The sequence below is a fragment of the Sphaeramia orbicularis genome, chromosome 14 (genome assembly GCF_902148855.1).
Source record: "Sphaeramia orbicularis chromosome 14, fSphaOr1.1, whole genome shotgun sequence".
NCBI lineage: Eukaryota > Metazoa > Chordata > Actinopteri > Kurtiformes > Apogonidae > Sphaeramia > Sphaeramia orbicularis.
This window is the reverse complement of record NC_043970.1, coordinates 2,037,026-2,052,409: the sequence shown is the minus strand read 5'-3', so window position 1 is coordinate 2,052,409 and position 15,384 is coordinate 2,037,026.

The following is a 15,384-nucleotide window of genomic DNA, read 5'->3' as shown; positions in this document are numbered from 1 at the left end:
AACAAAAACTGATACTAAAACTAAGCATTTAGAAAAAAATGAAAACTAATAAAAACTATCAAACCTGCTCTAAAAACGAATTAAAACTAACTGAATTAGAGAAAAAAAAGTCAAAACTAAATAAATCTAAACTAGAATGAAAAATCCAAAACTATTAGAACCTTGCTTGCAACTAGGGCTGTGTATCAGCAAGAATCTGGCAATACAATACAAATCACAATACTAGGATCATATATCATATGATATATCACGATATATCATGATACTGTTAAAAAGGCAATTTTTTAATTGGTTTTGGCTTTTTTTAAAACATTATTTCCTGGAAGAATTGAATTACACCGGAAATCTGCACAAATACTAAACACATTTTTATTTGATCCCAACAGGATCTAATGTTATATCAAAATGTTCCTGTGTTCAAACTGAAATTCTGTTTTACAGACATTACAGTTTAAGATCCTGTTCAAATGTTCAGATTCTATAAGTTCACAACTAGCCCCTGAGGTATTAGGTTCAGCCGTTCAGCTGCATAATATCACATCAGCAGTCAAATGGAGTTGAGTGGGAACATGGAATTTTCCCACAGTCGATCTGAAAGAAGCAGACAGGACCTCCAGCTCCTGTGTCACTTACGTTCATCTTGGGATGTAACGATTACTGGTACAACAATAAACCACGGTAATATCCCTGGCAGTTAGTATTACTGTTTAAATTGTAATTATCATGATAACCGTGTTTGATTACCGCACTTTCAACTCATACTTGATATGGAAAATGATCAAACAGTGTCCATAAGGTGCCATCTTTAATGCAGATTTGCAAAGTTATTATCGTTAACGAAATGGCGAAAACTAGAATTGAAAAAAAAACAGTTTCGTTAACTGAAATAAATAAAACTATAATTAAAAGAAAAAAACGATAACTAACTGAAACTGTATTGTGTGTTTACAAAACTAACTAAAATTAATACAAATTATGGGTAAAATTCCCTTAGTTTTCGTCTTTGTCAACATCGGACTGATACAAAAGCAATTTATTTCGCTTGAGCAATTTTAGCTAGCGGCATCATAGGGCATTTCACAGTCCGTCACTTGTGTTCACTTGTGGTTTCCTGTCGTCTTCTGGTCCCCACTTTACCTGGAAACATGAAGACTAAAGTTGAGAGAAAGCAGCAGAGTCCTGTCTGGGATTTATTTGAATACGACCACAGAGAAGAAGAGAAAAGAGATAAAAAAACTGAAATTAATACTAAAACTAAACTAAAACTAAGCATTTACAACAAAATGAAAACTAATAAAAACTAGCAAACCTGCACTAAAATGAATTTAAATGAACTGAATTAGAGAAAAAAAAAAAAGTCAAAACTAAATAAAACTAAACTAGAATGAAAAATCCAAAACTATTAGAACCTTGCACATTTGTATGTTTGATGTTTACATGTTCATATTTGAATGTTTCTGCCAAAAGAAAGTACATTGTGCCAATTATTTATTTTATTTTTTCATTTATTTATTTATTCCAAACTACAGCTTGGTTATATTATTTCAGTGTGTGTATAAGTACTTTTTGAACATTTCCAGACATTTCAACAATACCATGATAATAATGATAACCGTGATAATTTTGGTCACAATAACCGTGATATGAAATTTTCATACCGTTCCATTCCTACTTTCATCGTTGCTTAGCATGGCGTGTTGCTAACATGTTAGCAGCTTAGTGTACCTTAGATGTAAAATGTTCCCTTGTGTGCTTCCATGAAGTTGTGTTGAAGTCTGTTTGTGCTGGCAGATGGTCATTAGTTACTGTTAGCGTAAAATGAGCTGAATTAGCTAACAGTTGTCTTCAGTGCCTGCATCCATAACAGCCTCAACAGAACTTTCTGAGTAGAGGACTCAGAGGCTCGTTTCTGGGTAAATAGTGAACGCAGCCGTTTGCACACCCCTGAACGCAAATAGTGAGTGAACGATGGGTCGGCGAACGCAGAGGCTTAACGAACGCAAAATCCGTTTCTGCACTCGTTGCGTTCGCTAAACCATCGTTAGCTCACTATTAGCGCTGAATGGTATGCTAAACAGACGCGTTCACTGTTTAACCCAGAATGAACGCCTCTGCTCACACTGTTTCCACTTATCTGATCTGACAGCATTATGGGTAGAATGAAGAAGTATTATGGGATATCTGTGAGCTCCTCCCTTACCCTCATCTGTCTGGATGAACCTCCTCACCCTCATCTGACTATAGATGGACCCCCTCAGCTGTCTGCATGTGCCCCCCCCCCCACTGAACTGAAACTGAATTATTTACACACACACACACACACACACATATATATATATATATATATATATATATATTTCTGAAATAAACATGTGAAGTGAACCTGCAGCGGCTGCACCTGCTCCTACTGCAGATTTACACTCGTATTTCAAGATAAAAATTCTCATGAGTCGCAGCTCGTAAAGGTAATTGGTCGTACTAACGGTGCACTGGTACTGGGAGGGTTCTACTGTACATTTTATCCCATATCTTTCATGGGCACATCTGTTATATTTTATGTTTATTATTTAGTTATCTGCACATCATAAAACAGCACGAGAAAATTTAAAAAAACATTCAAACAAGTAACATCATTGTGCAGGAGAGGTTAGAAGCCAAAAAAAAAGCTTATATGAATACCTCCACCAGAAATGAACAATACACAGAGGAAAAAAAAGGAAAAAAAAGAAAAAAGAATTAAAATACAATATAACTGAATTAATAAACTAAAGTAAACGCAATAAAAATGCAAATCACATTTTACAAATCATCAAATCAAATGATATACAGCCTTACAATTTTTAATGAATTACAGTCATTTTCAGATACTTTTTAAACAATGATAAAGAAGATGTTGACTGAAGTGCAGATCGTAGATTATTCCACAGATTTGGTCCATGATATTTCAGAGAATACTGACAGACAGAAGTTCAGCAGTATGGAAGATCAAATTCGCTTGAATATCGTGTAGGATAATTGTGAATAACAGAAGACCGCAAAAAGAAATTCTGAAAAACTTTGGGAAGAATATGAGTTAAGTGACCATATTTGTACATGAGACACAGGTCTGTTAAATGTTCACATCAAAAACTGAGAGAAGTTTGAACTTTTTGAAAATCTGTTTAGACGTGGATGGATTTAAATTTTCACAAAATTAGAAGGAACAAGAGTAAGAATGTATTTTGATGTTCCAACACTACTGTCCTTTTAAGTGTCCTGTTAAGTTTTTGCTTCATCTGTTTTTCTCTGTGCAGGTCCAGTAAAGAGGGCTCGGTCCACTCCCAGAGGCCCCTTCACCAGCACAGTCCCACCTCCTCCGTCACCTCTGTGGGCTCCTTGTCCCGTGCCCAGTCCTCCACCCTCAGCAGCATGCTCAGTGCTTCCCACTCATCCCACCCGTCCTTCCCTCACCAGCACCCTCAGGGTCAGATAGAGCCCTTCCCTGTCGTGGGGCCCCGCAGTCCACAAGGCCCCGGCTCCCATCACCCAGGCGAGCCCTTCGCCCCCGGGCCCATCCACCTGCCACCACAGAGGGGCCACGGTTTTCCTCATGACCCATATGGCTCCACTCCCAGGATGCACCACCATCAGCAGCAGCAGCAGCATCAGTATCAGCAACAGCAGCAGCAGCAGCAGCAGTTTCAGGGCCCCCCCCCCTCCTCAGCCTCAGCTGCCAGTGCAGACTGGACATTTCCCACACCCACACTCCTACTCTAACCTGCAGGGGGAGTCCTTCGCCATGATGGCTCGTGCCCATCAAATGGTGGATGTGCTGACGGAGGAGAACAGGATGCTGAGGCAGGAGATGGAGGTCTGTCGCGAAAAAGTCACCAAACTGCACAAGGTAAAGTCATAAAAAAAGACAACACACCGTTGTGCATTTTACAGAGACAGCGTACAGAAGCCTGTAAACGGACACATCACCACAGATTACCAGAGCTACACTTAAAGCTGCGGGAGACTTTTGTGACCAGTTTTCATCAGATCTGTCCATCCTCAGTCCTATCCTCAGTATCATGAGTCTGTTCGTCTGTCTGTCATTACTCACCTGAATCTCTTGCATTACAGTGAACACTTTCTTAGTGCCATCCACCAGAAACAAACCATGTGTTTACAACAGAGCCGGGAGGGAACTCGGGCATCTGAGGAATTTGTCGCAACGTGCATTGTGGGAAAGGGAGGTTCACGCAGCCACCTGACAGCGGCAGCACGACCATATGATATTATATGGATGAAACAAACACGACGTGGAAACGGCTGAAACGTGGAAACGGCTGGAGGAATATGCATAGAGGGAGGGGAGCTCCTGACATTTCTGCCTCGTGTCTGTTCCAGCTGCACGAACCTTCGTTTCCCACAATGCACGTCGCGACAAAATTCCTCAGATGCCTGAGTACCTACTGGCTCTGTTTGTAAACACACGGTTTGTTTGTGGTGGATGGAACTAAGAAACTGTTCACTGTAATGCAAGAGATTCAGGTGAGTAGTGACAGACAGACTTACAGATTCATGATACTGAGGATAGGACTGAGGATGGACAGATCTGATGAAAAATTGGTCATGAAAGTCTCCTGCACCTTTCAGGCTTTTAATGTAGACTTGTGATTATTCCTGTGGTGGTCATCACCAACTTGGCAAGTTAAACATCAGCAGTAAAGTCTAAGTAAGTCTAAATTCTGGTTCTAAATGTTAAGCTGTGGCTGTTTCTGAGGACAGAGCCAGCGTGAAGAAAAGGTTTCAGATGGAATGTGAATGCATCATGTGTCAGACTTGCTTAGAAGTGTCATTTTTTTATATGAGCATTAACACGCAGCGAAGTAACGGTTTAGTTATTTGAATAACAATCCAAACTGCGTTTCCTTCTCTCCTGTCTGCAGTTGGAAACGGAGATCCAGCTGGTGGTCGGAGGCTTATGAGAACCTGGCCAAGTCCTCGTCAAAGAGGGAGGCTCTGGAGAAAACCATGAGGAACAAGCTGGAGCTGGAGGTGCGGCGGCTGCACGATTTCAACAGGGACCTGAGAGGTGAGCGCTGACACCTGGGCCTGTGTGCACAGAGCTGCAGGAACCACCGTCCTGTTACTGCTGGGACCAAACACTGCACAGCCACAAGGAAACACATACTGGTCCAGACTGGTTTAGTGGAGAGTCCATTTGAGTCCCAGTATAAAGAAATGTCAACAAATGTGGACATGAAAGGTTAAAGACACTTGAAAACAATGATATTATAGATCACTAGAAGCACTTCTGTCCTCTAGTTGTAGTAGTTGTAGTACTAGTAATCCTACTACTACTACTACTACTACTACTACTACTACTACTATTACTACTACTACTACTAGGGCTGTGTATTGGCAAGACTTAATGATTGATTTATTGAACCACTGGATACAGAACAAACAATGACATTTATGGAGTAGAACTAAAGAAATTCAACAGAGAATTTCAATAAAACTAGAAGCACTCGGAGAGCGCAGACCTCCGCCAAGGCTGATCAGTGGCCCCCCCTGTGGGCCCCCCCCACGCCAAGGAGGTTATGTTTTGCCAGGGTTCGTTTGTTTGTTTGTTTGTTTGTCTGTCTGTCTGTCTGTTTGTCTGTCCGTTAGTGTGCAACATAACTCAAAAAGTTATGGACAGATTTGATGAAATTTTCAGGGTTTGTTGGAAATGGGCCCCCCCGTGGGCCCCCCCACCCCCGATCACCACCCAAAATGTAATCATTTCTTTCCTTATCCCATTTCCAACAAACCCTGAAAATGTCATCAAAATCTGTCCATAACTTTTTGAGTTATGTTGCACACTAACGGACAGACAGACAGACAGACAAACAAACAAACAAACCCTGGCAAAAAACATAACCTCCTTGGCAGAGGTAATAAATGGATCTGAAGAGGGGCAGTTTAGAAGAAATGGGCATTTCTGACTTTGCATCACTGACACAATGGAGTGAGATGCCTGCCGCAAAGGTGTTCACAAAAGTAATAAAGTCTCGTTATGTCCTCCAATAACACTGAGGATGAAATATTGAATTTCAGAGTATTTCTATGAGTGAACTATAAAGGGTTAACTCACAATTACTCCACCTTAAATATTCTGTTTTGTTGAACCAAATTTCAGTGGTGCAAATACAAGCTATTAAGTTAAAGGTTTGATCCATGAGATTCAACTGCGCTTGTGTTTACGTGAAGTACGTGTTGAACTGTGTCTTGTGTGGAGTGAGTCTTTTATTTATGCGTCTCTAAATTAACATTAGCTAGAGGGGAACATGATGCTGTAGAGGAGGGCAGAGGAGAATCACTGAAGAACCAGAAGTGAATGGAAGGATTTAGCTGGACTAGGAATGGAACAATTAGCGCTATAACGATAACCACGGTAAAATTCCTTACGGTTGGTATTACCGTTTAAATTCTAATTATCATGATAACCGTGTTTGATTACCGCACTTTGAAAGACAAGAGAGAGAGAGAGAAAGAGAAAGAGACCCGGTCCAAGTGCACAGAGAGAGAAGAGAGAGAGAGAGAGTGACTATATCTATCTATTATGAAAAAGAAACTGAAACAACTCAAACTTGATCTGGAAAATGGTCAAACAGTGTCCATAAGGTTCCATCTTTAATGCACATGTGTATGTTTGATGTTTCCATGTTAATATTTGAATGTTTCTGCAACAGAAAGTACATTGTGCCTATTTTATTTATTTATTTTTTTTCAAAATACGTGGTTAAATTATTTCATGTGTGTATTAGTACTTTTTCAACATTTTGAGCACATTTCAACAATATCACAATAATAATGATAACTGGGATCATTTTATTCACAATAACTGTGACATGAAATTTTCATATCGTCGACTTATTTAACCATTGGATACAGTCTGTGTTTCCTGTGGAATTCATCTGTTGGTGTGGCGGTGTGTAATGGGGGGGTGTATGCATGTGCGTTTTGTTGGTGGGTGGGTGGGGGATACTTGGCTGCATGCGCGCAGTTCGGCTGGGGGGTGCGTGCGTGTTGGTTGGTAACTGCGTGCGTGCATGCGTCACTTTCTGTCCTACGTAGAATACTAGGAGTGTACTCCAGTCTGTGCTCCAGCAGAAGTGAAAGATAAACTTTTGGCTCATTTATCTTTTCCCCACCTCCTGAAGCTTCGCAAACTTTAATTTGAGGGGGCAGGACTATTATATATTATACATATGTATAATAAGCCCCTCCCCCCGCTGGTGTCCACACACAGATCCAGACAGGAGCCCTGGGCCCAGACGCTGGTCCACCGGGAGCCTCCGACAACAAATCAGCACACAGCCTCATTCTGTCCGTTCTTCTGCTCCACTACTTTTCCCTCCTCCGTAGCTTTGGCAGGCGTGCACTCATGTAACGGATACTTTGCTCCACTTTTCAGGGTCAAAGGTCAACACGTACTCAGTGGAGCTATTGTTTTTGAAGGAACCTAAAGAATTAATGCTCTGATGCTTTTGATTCAGAGACTAATGCGGTTTTCACTGCAGCTGTGGAGGCTTTATTTTCTTTATTAAAATCACAATATAAGACTCAAGAGTTAAATTATGTGGAATGTTATCACAAAGAATACCAACAAAACCCTCAAAAACATGACACACACGAGACTGTTTGTAATCTGGAACACATTTTTAACTCATACAGACCCAGTGCTACTTTTGTGTCAGTTCCCAAATGATTTTTTTTCTCTTTATTTGACCTTATGTTAAGTAATCTATCACTATTTATTGTAATGTTATCTCTGTATTTTGCTTTTTTTCAGTAAAAATCTGATATTTTCCTATCTATATCATAATACTGGAAGGGCTCAGAGCATCTGTGTGTTTGTGTTTGTGTTTGTGTTTGTGTTTGTTTGGGTGTAGGGACGTAACAATATGAAAATTTCATATCACGGTTATTGTGACCAAAATTATCACAGTTATCATTATCATAGTGGTATTATTGAAACTCTGTTCAAAATGTTCAAAAAGTACTGATACACACTGAAATAATTTAACCAAGGTGTATTAAAGAAAAACAACAAAAAAAAAACAAATAAATAATTGGCACATTGTCCCTTCTGTTACAGAAACATTCTAATATTAACCCTTAGTGGTCTGAGCCTATTTTGTCCGTTTTTCAGTCCTTTTGATTTTGCCTTTATATACTATATAAACAAATGTTTACTATACCCATGTTTAGGATCTTTTTTTTCAGCACAACTTCTTTTATATCATCTGTCTATTATTTTGTTCACTTCAACCTACAACATCAACACAAAAGGCCAGAAAACACACAAAATATATAAAATCCGATTTGAAAAATGTGTATAATTTATTGCATAAATAACACACAGATGCTGAATTGACCTTTTCACAGACTTTAAAAGTGAATATTGGTTCCAAATATTAGGTATATACAGTTAAAATTGTAATAAATTAAAACTATACTCTAATATTTGTCATAAAAGCAGATCTTTACGTAGGTGTTTTCTCCAGAAAAACGCGGTAATCAAACACGGTTATCATGATAATTAGAATTTAAACAGTAATACTAACCGTCTGCAATTTTACCGTGGTTTATCATTATACTGGCAATCATGACATCCCTATTTGGGTGTGTATCAGCACGATTCTGACAAAGTGACACGTTTTTAACTGTTCAATTTGGTTCCTACAGTTGAAGAATAGTTCCGTCTCCACAAATATCTCGGCAAGTTGATAGGACCAATATTTTCAGAGATGGGGGGGGGAAGGTAAATGAGCTTCACAACAGTGGAAGACATAGAGGAATTAGTAACAGCTGTTAAGTTTTACTTTCACTTCGCACATTGAAAGATTTTGCTGAAATTTTCAGGAAATGTTGATACTGGCACAAGGAACAAATGAGTAGATTTTGCTGGTGAGCGGGGGGGTGGTGGGGTGATCTGCCGTGGTGGAGGTCTGCGCTCTCAGAGTGCTTTTCTAATTATTATTATTGTTCTATTATAAATGCAGAATGACTCTCCAACAGTAAAGTCTGCTCCAAACTCCACCAGAACAGAGAAATTAGGTTTTCTCAAGGTGGTAAGAGTTCCGTCTGGCCAGGACACTTCACAAGGAACTCAAGTGCCAAACTCCTGGGAGGTCCTCTGCTTTTACACATTAACCACATTACTGGGTCTTTATGTGTTTATTGATTTTGATTTTTTTTTTCTTTTTTTGAATATCAACACAAGAAGACAAAAGACTTTAAATTTGGAGTGAGTTTTATAACCACTTCACACCAAATAATCTGGGCAAATCTCATGATTTTACTCTATTCAGTCAGAGAAAATCTGTAACATTAAGTTCATCAAATCATTGAAGTTATCTGGTGTCTAACCAAATTGCTGAATTAAAAAAAACAAACAAAAAAAACTCAGACCAAGTTAGAGAAACCCAATGGTTGTTTGTGGTTTGAAACTGTAGTGAATGTCAGTCCATGACAGAGGAACATCAGACCAGTGTGAACATTCACAGCTCGAATAAATGTTCTGTTTATCCGGAACAAATTAGGCACAACAGGCTGATGAAAACAAACAAACCCAAAAAGAGAAAAAGAAAAACAAGATAAATATATCACAGTCCTATCATCTGTTCTTTTCATACCGTGTGTGGTTTTAACATGATAAATGAACCTCACACAAGAACGAGGGTTTTCAGTTCGTCTCTCATAAACATTTGGTAAATAACAGAATTCTACGGAAGTGAATTGCATTCACATGAAAAAATAAAAAATTGGCTCTGTTTTTCTGAATTGACAAGATAATTATCTCATAATTACGAGATAATTCTCTTGCTAACTCAGAAAAACAGAGCCGATTTTTATTTTTTCATGTGAATGCAATTCACTTCTGTAGAATTCTGCTGTGAAACTAAAGAAAACTGTGACCCAACCTGCTGAACACCAGTAAATATAAACCAGTGAACCACAAGGATGATGAGAAGGGACAGAATGTTTATCTTGATAAACTTGTGTTTTTCTCCCTTTTTTTTACCTCCGCCAAGGAGGTTCTGTTTTTGCCGGCGTTGGTTTGTCTGTCTGTCTGTCTGTGTGCAAGATAACTCAAAAAGTTACGGACAGATTTGGATGAAAATTTCAGGAAATGTTGATACTGGCACAAGGAACAAATGATAAAATTTTGGTGGTGTTCCGGGGTGGGGGGGGGGGGAGCCGTGGGAGCTCACTGGTCCGCCTTGGCAGAGGTCTGCGCTCTCCGAGTGCTTTTTTAGTTTTTTGAAATTGAAGTTTTTATTGAACTTTTCAAAGGCTTGGTACATGGTAAACTTAATATGTTTCTTCATACAAGAGCAGGTAGTATATAATTAACAATTAACACTGGTGACAGACTCGACATACTCTTTATCTCATAAACATAAAAGATCAAAAATAAAATAAATAAAAGACAGGCAGCAGATACAAAAGAAGGTGGAAACATAATAATATCAACTAATAAATATCTGTATAGACCAGGGGTCTCAAACATGCGGCCCCCCCAAAGGTTCACTGCAGCCCGTGGGAGGAAATTGCAAAGTGCAAAAATTCATGTCAAACTCATTTTAGTTCATTTTCCACATACAGACCAACATGATCTCCAGTAAAATAATACAGCATGAAAACCTACAAAAAATAACTCCATGTTTTCTTCTTGGTTTGATGTGAAAATTTTTTTCATTATGTCTATAAAATGACAACTTGAAAATTTTGTCTTGTTTTTAGTGCAAAAAATAACATTGAATTATGAAAATATTTACATTTACAAACTATCCTGAAACAATAAAATGTGAATAACCTGAACAAATATGAACAACCTGAAACATCTAAAGAAATTAAGCACAATTTTAACAGTTTCCTCCCTGTTACTCAGTGTTTAGTGTTTTTGTAGTTGAGGCATAATATTGTTAAAATTGCACTTCTTTTTTTGTTTAGAAATTTCAGTTTTTCAGGTTATTCACATCTTTTTTGTTTGGATAGTTTATAAAAGTAAGTATTATCATAATTTTGGATTTTTTGCACTAAAACAAAGACAAAAATTTGGAGTTGTCATTATTTCTAGGTTATTCTGTTATTATTTTACTGGTCCGGTCCACTGCAGATCAAATCGGGCTGAATGTGGAACCTTAAAGAGCATGAGTTTGAGAGCCCTGGTACAGACACACACACCTGTACATGCACTCATACGTTCATACATACAGACCTGTCTACCTTTATGTAATCCCAAGACGTGTCCCAGAGGGTCACCCCCTCCCCTCTGTCATCACTTCATCTAAGCATACATTCATAGGATGCAGTTTCAGTCACTGCACAGACCCATTCTTTCATCTGTGGAGTTTCTGATGTCTTCCAATGTCTTCTCCTTTTTTTTCTCTCTATAGATTTTTTTAGGCACCAACATTCAGCTGGACATTGGCTGCACGTTTTATCAAACAGGTTCTAAATGCAGAATGGATGAAGAAGCGAGAATTCATCAGTTTAATTAATTATATAGTCTGAGTTACATGGTCTGATTCATTAGTTAACAAATAATGAAGTCCTTTTCCAATAGAGTCAGTATATTTTTCTTGCGATGGTAAGGTCGTTCATCAGCTTTACCTTCCATTGTTGTTCTGTTAGCCTTTAAAAGTCCACAGGCTCTACTCTGCGTCACACTGAATCTGCTGAATGCCTCCAGCTGTTCGTCAGCACCATCAGTCTGTGGTTCTGGTGCCAGGCCTCTGGGCCGTTCTGCTCAAACCCAGCTCCACAAATGCTTTTCCCAGCAGATTCTGTAGATGAATGTTTTGGAATTAAATGCTCAATATCACATATGGCTGTAATTTCCAGGAGTCCTGGAAATGTTGGACATGCAGTGTAGTGTATAACAGCAGCCAGAAACCAAGAGTTCACCTCAAATAGCTGATGAACGACACTTACTGCTAAACTTTCAGCTTTACTTGGAAATCCTTGACAATTATTATTTTTCAGCATTTTTAAATTCTTGTCTAAAACTGATATTCAATGTGTGAGGAACAACAGCAGTTCTTTAGGTCTTTTGTGTCAAGAAAAATAAAGTGAATGGATTGTTTAATGTTGTTTTTGTGTGATTGTGCTGAGCAACCGGCTCCCAGAGGAGCTTTGAGTGTGGAGGAAAACCCAGACAGAATGAGAGCGGGCGTCAGATGATGGCAAATGAAACAAATGTGTGTTTGTTTGGTGTCGTAGCAGCAAAACAGATTCATGTGTTGAGGATATTGTTAAGACTAAAGGTGAAATATCAACCCTGTCATGCCTGACGTCCACATGTGTGGACCCATAGTTGGACTGGCGTTCCAAAGGGTTCTAAAGGTACTATAGTCCAGACCACATGGGTTCAGTCTGTACAGACCAGGGCTGTCAAACTCATTTTGGTTCAGGGGCCATATTTAGCCCAGTTTGATCTTAAGCGGGCCAGACCAGTAAAATAATAACTTAATAACCTCTGAATAATGACAAATCCAAGTTTTTCTTTTTGTTATAGTACAAAAAACCCCAATTAAATTATGAAAATATTTACATTTTACAAAAAAGATGTGAATAACCTGAAAAAACAGAAATTTCTTTTGAAAAATTAGTGCAATTTTAACAATATTATGCCTTGACTTATTATTTACATGTACATTTACACACAATGTTCCATAAACATTTGGTAACAGGCAGAATATTGTTCAAATGTTGGAGTTTGGAACTAAAATTTGAACCATTTCTGCAATATTACATCTCTTATTATTAACACAACTCCAGATCACAGTGGATCCATAAATGCACCAAACATTTAATAACAGGCAGAATATTGTTCAAATTGCACATTTCAGGTTGTTCATCTTTGTTTTTATTATGTATTTATTTGCATTTTATTGTGAAAGAATAGTTTTGTAAATGTAAGTATTTTCACAGTGTAATGTTATTTTTTTCCACATAATTTTTCACAAAGAAAATTTTGTAGTTGTCATTATTTCTGGGTTATTGTGTTGTTATTTTGACTGTAGATCCCATTGGTCTGTCTGTGGAACCTGAACCAAAAGGATTTGGACAACCTGGACTGTTCAGGTTCATTTTTGCACTTTTATCCTGTGGGGCCAGAATGGAACCTTTGGCGGGGGGCCAGATTTGGCCCCCGGGACGCATGTTTGACACCTGTGGTCTAGACCTTCAGACAGACAATGAACTAAAGGATCATGTGAGCTGTAGAATGTGGACTGATCTGGGATCTGCTCCAGTGAACCTCCTCAGACCCACACATGGCTTTACTGTCCACATTTGGACAACAGGTTCACAGCTCATCTGTTCTTTAGCCGGAGTCGTGCTTGTGGAGTCGTGAAGGTTTACAAATTCCTCATTCTCTTTTGTATCATTCGTTGGTAGGGTGTAAGAAAATATCAGTTCTGCAACATATTGTGATATTTCATTTTGCAATACTGTATCAATATTAAAAAGTACTGTATTGATATTAAAAAGTATTTATTTAAATGCAGATGTGGTGGAGGTTCGTTTTTGGTTTTTCTTTTTTTTTATATTTTATTTATTTTAGCACTCTTTTGTTAAATAATGTTAGTTCCTTTTTGGGAATGCACAAAAATAATGTTATAATGTTAGTTATGAACTAATAGAATATGAACATTTGAACACACAGATGCTTAATGAACCTTTCAGACTTTAAAGTGAATATTGTTCCAAATATTAGGTATATACAATTAAATTTGTAATAAATTAAAACTATACTCAAATATTTGACATAAAAGCAGATCTTTACATGGGGTTTTTTCCCCTAAATGTGCGGTAATCAAACACGGTTATCATGACAATTACAATTTAAACAGTAATACTAACAGTTGGTAATTTTACCGCAGTTTATCGTTGTACCGGTAATCGTTCCATCCCTAATCCAGAGATGCTTCATGAACACTGCTACGTTCTGTTTGAGTGTGTTTGTGAAACTGCTGATCAGTTGTGTGTCTTTGTGTGTCTTTGTGTTGCAGAGCGCATGGAGACGGCAAATAAGCAGCTCGCTGCTAAAGAGTGTGAGGGATCTGAGGACAACCGCAAGACCATCTCACAGCTGCTCACACAGAGTGAGTAACACACACACACGCACACAGTGGAGAGGACATTGAACACACCGCGCGTTGCATTCCTCTAGAGCAGGGGCGTCAAACTCATTTTCTTCCAGGTTTCACATTCAGCCCAATTTAATCTCCAGTGGGCCGGAATAGTAAAACAATAACAGAATAACCCATCGATAATGACAACTCCAAATTGTTATAGTGCAAATAATAACATTAAACTATGACAATATTTACATTTACAAACTATCCAAACAAAAAGGATGTGGATAACCCGAGAAAACTGAAATTTGTTGAGAAATATAAGTAAAATTTTTATCAATATTATGCCTCAACTTATCATTTCTACATGTGCATTATGGATCAGATCATCAAAGGTACAAAACTAGCAGAATATAGTTAAAATTGCACTTAAGTTTCTTTAGACATTTCAGGTTGTTCATATTTGTTCAGGTTATTCACATTTTATTGTTAAAGGACAGTTTGTAAATGTAAATATTTTCATATTTTAATGTTTTTTGCAGTAAATCAAAGAGAAAAAAATTGGTGTTGTCATTATTTAAAGGCATAATGTCACATTCATTTTTTTGACATTAAACCAAGAAGAAAATTTTGAGTCATTATTTATAGGTTATAATGCTATTATTTTCAAGTTCACTGCCCTTTACTGTTAATATCTTCAGTGTAATTTGTGCACTGTGGTGGGCCGGTTTTGGCCCATGGGCCGCATGTTTGACAGCTGTGCTCTAGAACCATGTCAGCCTCAGGACAACGTCTGGTCCCGTCGTGTCAAAATAATAACATCCCAAATATTAGCTCGTAGGTAACAGAGATTCAGTGAGCTTTAGTCTGACATCATACATCAAAGCTCCTAAGAACACTAACCAGTAATCTGAATACTCATGCCCTGTGACTTTCACATGATCTATCCACAGGGTTCATTTCCATATTATGTAAGTCCAGGCTTATGTGTAACTTCCACTGGATTCCAGGGCATGAGCAGACATTCCAGGGTCTAATGCTGCCTTCACGTGCACGTCTCAGGAAGATGATCCTTTCCACTAGTGACTTCGAAAGTACGAATGCGTTGTGTTCAAGTGCTTTAGTTGTCATTAGGGCTGTGTATTGGCAAGAATCTGGTGATACAATACAAATCACAATACAAGAATCACGATACGATATATCACAGTATATCATGACACTGTTAAAAATGCAATTTTTTGTTTGTTTCTTTTTTAAATGATTGTTTCCTTAAAGA